Raw genomic sequence first — 10993 nt, 5'->3', positions numbered from 1 at the left:
GTGTGAGGGGAACAGGGTCACATCACAGGAGAGTGAACTGCCTGTCAGAAATCATAGCACGTCAGCTATCTTAACCGCGGCTTGTGTACTGTATAATCACTGTGTCTGTCACGCGACTCTTTAGGATTTTCAAAATTTGTCTCAGACGACCAAATCATGGCCAAAATCGCACAGTGTGAGTGCTTTAGTGTGGTTTCACTACAAATACTATAGTTGAACTTCTAACGTCCGATTTAATAAATTTAGCTGCACAAACAATTGTACAACTACGTAGCCTACAACTATGTACAATTTAATTTGTATGGTTTAATTTGTTTATTTTAAAATAGCTCAATCTAATGGATCCATATGATGTTTTTCTGTCCTCTGCAAAGCATTGTTCTGGGCTACATTTCCCAAAAGCATCATGAGCCTAAGCTGATGGCAAAGATGGCAATGGTTTTTATGATATTTTTGGGAAACACAGCCCTTCTGACAGGTTTTTCCAATGGAGGCTTTTCCTCCACGATTTGGGACATTTCACTTAAAGGGGTCATATGATGCGATTTCAAGTTTTCCTTTGAAAAATAATGTGTTTTTTGAACATTAAAGCATGTCAACATATTCTATTACACCAAATACACAAAATAATGATCTTTAAAATAGCATCATATGACCCCTTTAAGGAAGGAGATTAAACTATGGTAAGTGGTACAATATACAACTATTAAGACATTTAGTAATGTTTGCATCGAATTGCAGTATTATTTCACTTTCTAAAGGTTACAACTGAAATAATTTGCCATTTTTATCCTATTGTTTACTATATTTATTTGCTTGGTCAGTGTCGTTATGGGTTTTGGTTCTTTTGCTATTGTAAGCTGTAAGGACCTTTGAAATAACTGAAATCATTTGGCGAAGTGATATGGACATGAAATGCGGTCAAGACCTATACATTCGCCATGCGTTTCCCTGAAAATAATTGTACACCTTAGAACGTTCGTCAGCCAATCAGATTCAAGCATTCAACAGCGTCGTAGTATAACAGGATTTTGTATATCATTTGCTAACATAGTTCCGTTTTGTTACGCACATAGATAACAAACATGGATAGTCAGTTTATATCTTCAGATTGAGGACTTGTTTGAATTAATTTTATTATTCAAGGCCCATATCTGATTATTTGATATTCTGAACACTGCTCTAATCACTGCTCTTCAAAAGTTGTAAAAGTTGCATTTTTGGCTTGTTTGCCTCAGCGGTCCAACAGTACTCGTCAATGTCAAATTCATGGAAATGGCCAATCAAATCAAAGAAGGCGGGGTTTTCTGTTCACAGAATCCGAGCATGAATCAGCCAGTGCAATGCTCAGTTTAAACATTTAAACAGTGTGAGGTAATAAACATTAAGCAGGACTTTAAATAAGATATATATTATCATTCTTTTTATAAGAGTTACTAAAGAAGATTTTACAAAGTGTGTGTAAACTTTACTTGAAAACATGCTGATAAAATTACTAGCAATGTCTGTTTCCAAATACTCCAAATATTTTCAGTGTATCTTACGACAGTAAACATTTTTACTGATGGTTTTTTGACCTCTTTCATTCTAAGAGTAAGAGGGAGTGATACATTGTTGACTCTGCTGTAAAAACCACATCATAAGATACATCTGATTGCTAATCATCTACATGACCATTGGTGCTTTTTATGTTTGTGTCTAGTTTATGGCACCTAAACTGCATTTATTGCATTAAACCAAACTCTTAAAATCATCTCAATAAATATTCAACGTGATAATGAAATTATTAAAATTAATAATTATATCACAAAATAGGAATAGTTTTTACTTACCTGTATATTTCCTCAAATGTGTAGTCACTAAAAACAAAAAGTATAACGTTATAAAGGGTTCATCCAAATCCAATCACACTATAAAATATTAAGAAAAAATAAAATTTTCTCTGTCTGCATTATCAGTGAAGACGAGTGAGCCAATACTTGGTTTGTCGAAACAAAATGTGTTGACAAAAGTATATGAATACCCACTGTCTGTTAATTAAATATTTTGTGTGTGTGTGTGTGTGTGTGTGTGTGTGTTCACTCAACTTAACTTTTTGAGTTATCTTTTTGCACTGATTTTGTATTTGCATAGAATATTTTCAACTAGACAAATTTAAAGTTACTTGAACTTATACAGTTTAGTTGGAATAACTTTATTAAAATAAGGTAAACTTACTTTTAAGTTTTCAGTACAAATGTTCACTTTAAAAAATGTTTTAGTTCACTCAACCTTTTGAGTTATCAATTACCACTCAGTTGAGCTGTATTTACTTATGTCAACTTGATAAATGTAGTTATTTGAACATAAAATTTAGTTGGAATAACTTCTAGAAAGTAAAATGAACTTACCTTTTCAATACCAAAGTTCATTTCACATAATTTGGCTTATTTTCTTATTGAACCATTATAGTCACTATTATAATAAATGGTGTCTGCTTTAATTGAGCACTTGACTCTTGACTCTTTTTTTTTTTCAACAATTGCAACAGTGTTTAATTGAAAATACTTGTGCAATGACAAAGTAGATCCGCTGAAGTCTGCTTTTTATGACATTCAAATGTTTACAGTGGTTTAAATTCTACATTTTACATTTAAATTTTACATTTTACAGTGTTTAAATGACTGTCTCAAAGCAGATACAGTAGTAGTGAGCTTGAGGCACTTCTGAACTGTAAATATGCTTTAAATAAATAAAAACTAAATTAATTCAGCTGTGATAGAAAGATCACTAATGCACTGACACTTTTACCATTTACTGCACTTTGTTATTCTTTTCATTATTCCCTATACAGCGGCTAAGTCTCACTCATTCACAGAAAACGGCTTACTTCATTGAAAAATAAGGAGGATAGAGGGCAATTTTGATTTAGTTCAAAATGATGTCACACCAGTTTGTTCTTTGATTTTACTTGAAGTATATTGGATGCCCTAGCGATATTGCCATATTTTGTGATATTAATCCCGTGTGAAAGGTTACTTGTGTGCACACTAAAACGTCTCATGTACACTCGAAAGTAGGGTTGAGTATCGTTTGGGTTTTTTTCGATACAGGTGCCAAATCGATACTTTTAAAATGGTTACAGTGGCTAAACGGTGCCTGAACCGATACTTATTAAAATAAATAAACAAATGAATAAAAATTCCCCCAAAAATGATGGATTGGCCATTAGCACTATAAACACATGATGTCGGTTTCATTCATACTGGACGCCAGAGGGCGCCCTTGCGCAGAAAATCCACATATCCAGTCACAGAAGTAGCAGAACTCATGACCCTCCAGGAAATCCCTTATATGTTTTTTTTTTCAAGCCATCTCTGGTATTTTCATAATAATTAAGTATATTTATAATCCATTGCTAATCGATGTATTCTTTTTAAAACAGCATATGGAACATATTTTCTGCCTCATTCTGTGACAGGAAGCCACATCACAAAAGGAAGCATTTGACTGGTGTTGTGGAGTAAAAACGTTACAATGTTCTCTTTTGTTGGACAACCACTGTGACAATGCTGAATGACAGCACTTCTATATTGTCTTGAGAAAAAAATTAAATTCAAACATATGACAGTGGAAGAAAACACAACAGCTGTTCATTATGTCTCAAAATGTCAGGGCTTAACAATAAAGATGGCCCAACTTTGTGAGAGTGTTTCGGACAGGACAGTGCATGAGTTTTTATACCTTGCAAACTTAACTTGCCTTTTGTGATGTTTTTAACACTGTTGAAAGATAGCATTATCTAGTTGTTCAATTTTTAATTAGTAAGATGTTTAAATTAAACCTACAAATAGGGTTGGGTATCGTTTGGGTTTTGTTCGATACCGGTGCCAAATCGATACTTTTAAAATGGTTCCGGTGCCTAAACCGGTACTTATAAAAAATAAAAAATCCCCCAAAAATGATGGATTGGCCATTAGCACTATAAACACATGATGTCGGTTTCATTCATACTGGACGCCAGAGGGCGCCCTTGCGCAGAAAATCCACATATCCAGTCACAGAAGTAGCAGAACTCATGACCCTCCAGGAAATCCCTTATATGTTTTTTTTCTCCTCGAATGCTCTCATTTCCCGAGCTGTGCTTTTAAGTCGGAATGTGAAAACAACATGAACACGCTCGTTACTACAAAGATTTGTTGGATTTGTATTATTAGAGCTTTCCGACTTGAGTTCACGTGCATTTTCTCAGTCGGGAAATAATTTTTCTAAATAATGCGGTGCCGGTGATGATGCTTCCCTGCAGACTTTAGCTCCAACCCTAATCAAACACACCCGAATAAGCTAATCAAGGTCTTCAGGATACAGGTAGTTTTTTTTTTTTTCAGGGTTGGAGCTAAACTCTGCAGGACAGTGGCCCTCCATGATCAACGTTCCCCACCCCTGCTTTAGGGGCTCCATTTTTATTTACATCAAATATATAAAATAAAAAGAAAACAAGAACTTTACCTCTGGTTTTATTAACAAATGTAGCTATTAATGTACCAGCAAACGCACTGAACACAACAGCGACTGAAATCATGATGACTGATGTCCTCCAATAATTCCTCCAAGAAATAAACATTCTTTTACCTGCATAAAAAAATAACATTATGTAAGTCAAAGATTTATTATGGGTTGATTAAAATACATAATGATCAGTTCTGAATTGTACATAGGCTACTGGTGTAGTGTTAAGTCCACTTTAGTCGAGTACGAGTCAAATCAGAGTCCAAAAGGGACCAAGTCAGACTTAAGTCTGAGACCAAAAGGGTTGAGTCTGATTCCTACTACACACTACTGTATGTCATTAAGTCAATATCTGAAGGTTGTTTTAACCTTAACTATAAGAAAAGCATGCAATGTCATTAACAAAAGCACATCTCTTGCTTTGTCATTTTGGTTACACTTTATTTTGATAGTCCACTTTAGACATTCTACTAACTAAAAGTAACTTTGCAACACCAGGGTCACAAAACTATTATCATTTAGAGAAATAGTGTCCCTTTAATTAAAGACCATTGCTCTGAAAATGTAAACCCATTGAGCACAGAACAGTCAAGCTTAAACAGCCCACTTTACTTAAAATCACCATATTACTAGTATAAATATTGTAAGTACAAAGTTCTCAAGCTTACTGAAAAAAAAAACAACTAATTACTAATTACAAGCAATAGGGCAAATAAAAACATCAAAAATACAAATGGACCTTTTACAACAGACCATTATTGATCATAGTTAGCAAGTAGTTCTCAATTAGAATATTTTTATTTAGTAATTATCGAATACCTAATAAGAAACTACCTTTGTCCTAAATGTGCTATTATTTACTGCTTAGTTAATCTTGCTTCCATATTAGTTAATAGTATTAGGTTCAGTGTTAATGTAGTACTACCTATTACTTCCTGCATAGTTACTTGTTAACAACGGACCACTATTCTAAAATGTTACCATTATTTTTATAAATGGGAGTTTGCAGCAGTGGCAACAGCATATAAACAAACTCACACACTCATACATTTTCAGGACTCTCGACAGCATTTTCGGCGATGCCCTGCTGTGTGAAAGGAACCGGACAACTAGTTTTCTGTAACGCCATACAGTGTGAGTTCAGTAACGTGGATATAATCTGTGTGTCAGCTGAAGGTTTTAGATTCAGTCATTCTGTTCCATCAGAGGTGCTGCTTCATAGTCTCAATTTTAATATCAGGAGGTTTTTAATCCAGGGACAGAAAAACATGAATCATAATATTGCTTAAATGTGATAATTAAACTTTAAACAGCTATGATTTTATTAATTAAACGCGAGTATGGAATGTTTCAAAATAAAAACGCAGTTAGCAATCATCAAATGGCCCACATTTATGCCAACTTGCCAAGTGATAGTTTTGATCTGCTGATGATGAATAATGAGTATTTTGTGTAATTTATGGTGTTTAAATCATACCTGTAAACTCATATTTTGGCCAGGAAAGTTCTGATGCATTTTCTTTTCATATAGCCTCCGTATAATGGCTGTTATAACGTAGTGTTCACATTCATCTGGGGTAGGAGGGTTTAGCCTAATACCGTAAACCTTCCTACCAGCCGTGAAGGGGCATCAAGTCCTCGTCTGTTCGGACAACATGACGGTGGTGGCCTTTATAAATTGCCAAGGTGGTCTCAGGTCACGCTCCCTCTACAGGATGTCGAGATGCCTCCTTCTATGGGCACATTGAAACCTGCGTTCACTCAAGGTAGTACACATGCCAGGAAGACTAAACTAAGGAGCGAACATTCTGTCCCGGGGAAATAAACCTCCATGGAGATTCACTTCCCCGGGACAGCATGCAGGAGAATGGAGACTACACCCTCAAGTGGTTCAGAAGATTTGGTCAGTCTTCAAGAGGGCAGAGGTGGACCTCTTCGCCTCAGAAGACAACTCTCATTGCCCAACCTATTTCTTAAAGGATGAGATGCTCTGGCCCATGATTGGGCCTTTATGCCTTCCCTCCGATTGCCCTGCTTCCTCAGGTCATCAGGTGAGTCAGGGAAGTCAGATGCTTTGTCCTCCAGGTGGCCCCACTCTGGAGGAATCAGATGTGGTTCCCCGAGTTGATTAAGCTGTTGTCAGCAGCCCTTTGGCCAATCCCGCTGAGGAAGGACCTCCTCTCCCAAGCGAGAGACACGATCTGGCATCCCCGGCCTGAGATGTGGAACCTTCATATTTTGCCCCTCGACGGGAGTCTTTACAGCTCACCGCGAGGGTAACTAAGACCATTTTGGAAGCTAAAGCTACGTCTACGAGATGCCTCTACGCCTTTAAGTGTCAGTACTTACTTGTGATTATCAGTGTCTCCAGCATGTGATGTCTCAGTTTGACACTGCAGTGAATCTTGCTGTCTCTCTCATATACAATGATGGTGTGTTTCACACTGAATCGGTCTGTGTTTCTGTGTTTCTCTGTAGTTTCTGAACTCAAACTAATTTCTTCACTGTCCAGCCACTCAAGATCAGGTTCAGGATACCAGCCTTCAGATTCACACTGTAGATGAAGCCCTCCTGAATGATCAAACCCATCTACAGTGATCACTGGAGGACGTCCTACAGCTACAGACCAACATCAACAACATTCAGTGAGTGAACTAAATATCATAAAACAGCAACATAAACATCAAATGCATCATGCCTAAACATTACATGTTAACTTTTGTTAGTTTCCTCACCCTCAACTCTGACATTAACAGTGGTGTCATCATACCATGATTTAGACTGAATAAAACACTTATAACGTCCTTCATCAGAGACTCGGACTGATGAGAGTTTGAGTGATGCGTTTCCTCTCTGTAGTTCTTGATGGATCAGTTTTGTTCTCCCTCTGTAGGACTGAATCTGATCTGTGTTTCTGTCTTCATGATCCTCATAAAGATGCACAAGTGAATCTTTCAGACCAGGTCTAAACCACTCCACTCTCATGTCCACAACACTGATGTTGGGTTTGACTGAACAGGGCAGAATCACATCTTCACCAGCTACAGCAAACACAGGATCTGCAGGACCCACTACCTTATACTGCTCTGTAAAAGAGAAAGAAAGCAGAACTAAACTACACATCATAAAGGTTTCATGTTGGTCCAGACAAACAGTACTGTGCAAAAGTAGTTATAAACTATTTATTATTCAGTGATGAATAAATTACCTGATCTTGAGTCTGTAATTCCACTCACAAGCAGGAGAGTCAAACAAATGAACTTAATGTCTGAAGAGACACAGATGCTAAAAATAAAATTAAAATAATAATAATAATAAAAAAGAAAATAGAATAGTGTGTCAGCATGCACACTTTTTACTTTAAAATACTACTTAAACTTACCCACGTGGTCGAATGGAAGAAACACAATTATTCTTTCTAATGAAAGAATTTTCTTTTACACGGAAGTAAAAGAAAATGTGAACACAAATGTAGGTGATGACAGAATATACACATCCACAAATATAGAGAGAACTTTGACCACTAATGACAACACACCAGGAAATAAATTTCAGAAGTAGCTATATATACAGTGGGTACGGAAAGTATTCAGACCCCCTTAAATTTTTCACTCTTTGTTATATTGCAGCCATTTGCTAAAATCATTTAAGTTAATTTTTTTTCCTCATTAATGTACACACAGCACCCCATATTGACAGAAAAACACAGATTCGTTGACATTTTTGCAGATTTATTAAAAAAGAAAAACTGAAATATCACATGGTCCTAAGTATTCAGACCCTTTGCTCAGTATTTAGTAGAAGCACCCTTTTGATCTAATACAGCCATGAGTCTTTTTGGGAAAGATGCAACAAGTTTTTCGGCTGCAATATAACAAAGAGTGAAAAATTGAAGGGGGTCTGAATACTTTCCGTACCCACTGTATATCTTACATACAAAATTTATTATTGAAATAAAAAAACATTCAAAAAAAAAACATTCAAAAAATATCATTGTATAATATAAAGCTAATATAACTACATTTCATGAAAATTTAACAAAGAAAATAGATTTAAAAAGTAAAATAAGTTTAGATCTTCTTTAGAAAAACAATTGAGACAACATATCACATATCACAAGTTGTAAACTAGGGGTCTCCAAACTCAGTCCTGGAGGGCTGTCCTGCAGAGTTAACTCCAACCCTAATTAAAGATACCTGAACCAGCTAATTAAGGGCTGTGTTCAGGATGGCACATTAATTTGATGTTTTGTCAAATATTTCACTGTTATTACCCAGGGAAAAAGACACTGTCATACTATATGGCATAAGCTGTCATATGGGCAGCTGCTGTTTACTGATACCGACTGAAAAATACTTTCATTTTAAATATGAAATACTATCTAAAGCACAGGCTCTATAAACAAATCTTGGTTATTGCAGTTACGCATTTGTTTTATGGTAAACCCATGCATTCACATACTTTTTGCAGCTGTAAATGACCCTTGATTGAATGTACTTCAGTGTGATTTTATTGTATTGATGTGTTTTCTCAGCTGTAACAAAAATATGATACTGAATGTTTTGATGCTGAACCATTCAGAAAATTATTCTAATTTAAAAAGCTTTTGAACTCTTTTAGTCTGAAACCAATATATTCAGAATGTAACTGTTATTTATAAACACACATGTAATCAATTTATATTGTATATTTACATCTAAAGTTTGAGAAAACAGACTTACTTCTGTTTTTATTGCGAGAGCTAACAGTATTCCAGCAATCACACTGAGCACAATTAACAGCTACTGAAATCAGGACGACTGATGTCCTCCAAGAACTAAACCAAGTCTCTACAAAAAGTAGAGACTAAGCACATATTAAATTATTTGTATATAAAGGTGCTGAATGAAAGATGTTACAGTACTGCATTTACATCAGGCATTACAGCTTCAGAGATTTGTGAACTCTGTCAGAATTAGCTTTAGCTAATTAGCTTCAGAAGACTTGGACTACAGAACTTGAGTTGTATGGACTGTTACGACACTTATTTAATCCTGGTAATGATGGTGGACACTCAGAGGCAAAGGAGAGTAGGATCTAAATGCAGTATTTATTACACAAACAATAATCCGAAGACAAGGAGCAAAAACCAAGAAACACAAGTGCAGAACTGAGGACAGCAACAACACATCCAACAATGGACAAGATCCGACAAAGAACACGAGAAACAGGAACACTGGGGTTTACATACACAAGGGGTTTTCATACTATCCATCCTAGTATGTGAGATTAGAATTAGTGTGTCCCAAAGCATACTATGTTGAAAAGAGTATGCCAGAAGTCCCCGGATGGTCTACTATTTCAGGTAGATTTTTGAAGTGTGGATCCATGCACATGCTCTAAAAAATGCTGGGTTAAATACAACCCAGTGCTGGGTAAAATAGGGACAAACCCAGCAATTGGGCTGTTTTGACCCAGCGGTTGGGTTAAATGTTTAACCCAACCTTCTGGGTAGTAACCCAACCGCTGGTTGGGTTAACAGCATTCAACAGCATTTTTTAGAGTGCACTCTAACTACAAACATGGCAGATGTGCGGGACCGACAGTTAAGAAGAGAGGTTTAGATAAAGAAGTTTGAGTTCTAATAATCAACATTTAACCTGCTAAAAAATATTTATTTAATGTTATCTGTGTTATATTTCATCTGCAACAACAATGTGAACTTTTATAAACATGCACTTGAATGTCAACTTTTAAATGCATCATTATGCAAAAAATATGAGCAGATTTCTCCACATAAAGACCCACGGCTGGCAGATCAACGTGCTACTTATTTTCTCTCCAGCACAGTAGGAAGTTAAATGAAATGTGGAGGATGTTAACTGTGACAAGATGATTTACAGGCCAGTTTACAGTGACAGGGTGTGTGTAAATATGCAACAGAGCGGTCTGTTAAAGATGCAATTGTATGATGTGATAGTTTGTCCCAAAGCTTTCCTACTCTTTTACTACCAGAGGCGGACAAAGTACTCAACTCCATTATTTGAGTGAAAGTACAGATACTGCTGGTCAAATATTACTCCATTACAAGTAAAAGTTGTAAAGACAGAGAAAGACTTGCTTTTAAAAGTACTTAAGTACCAAAAGTACATTTCCTTTTTTATGTTTTATTGTTGTATGTAATACTTGCAATACTCCTGAAGTAACTTAGAATACATTACACCTACTGAATACACTGACTAGCTTGTAGTATCTTTGGAATAAAGAGCTTTTAGAATGTTAAAAACCTATAGGAAAAAAAACAACATAAATAAATAAATAAATAAATAAATATATAAATATATAAATATATAAATAAATAAATAAATATTTAACACCCCTACCCACCCCCACAAAAGCAGGATGGTAGTGATCTCACACAGCTCTGACAGTGTGTGCACACATCTATGTGTAGACATTCATCCACATTTGAACAGAGTGGACAGTGAAATCCTGTAAATACAGAGTGATAAGAAAGAAAAAAAAA

The 10993-nt window shown here is 35.8% G+C and overlaps 1 pseudogene; it reads right to left on the bottom strand.

The window, feature by feature from the left end:
- Positions 1-8783, bottom strand: part of LOC107661758 (butyrophilin subfamily 1 member A1-like) — a 10908-nt pseudogene extending 2125 nt beyond the window's left edge.
- Positions 8784-10993: the final 2210 nt, after the last annotated feature.

This window comes from Sinocyclocheilus anshuiensis, unplaced genomic scaffold (assembly GCF_001515605.1).
Source record: "Sinocyclocheilus anshuiensis isolate Anshui unplaced genomic scaffold, SAMN03320099.WGS_v1.1 scaffold207, whole genome shotgun sequence".
Lineage (NCBI taxonomy): Eukaryota > Metazoa > Chordata > Actinopteri > Cypriniformes > Cyprinidae > Sinocyclocheilus > Sinocyclocheilus anshuiensis.
Note: the sequence above shows the minus strand (reverse complement) of the source record. Positions and strands in the feature narration are given on the sequence as shown.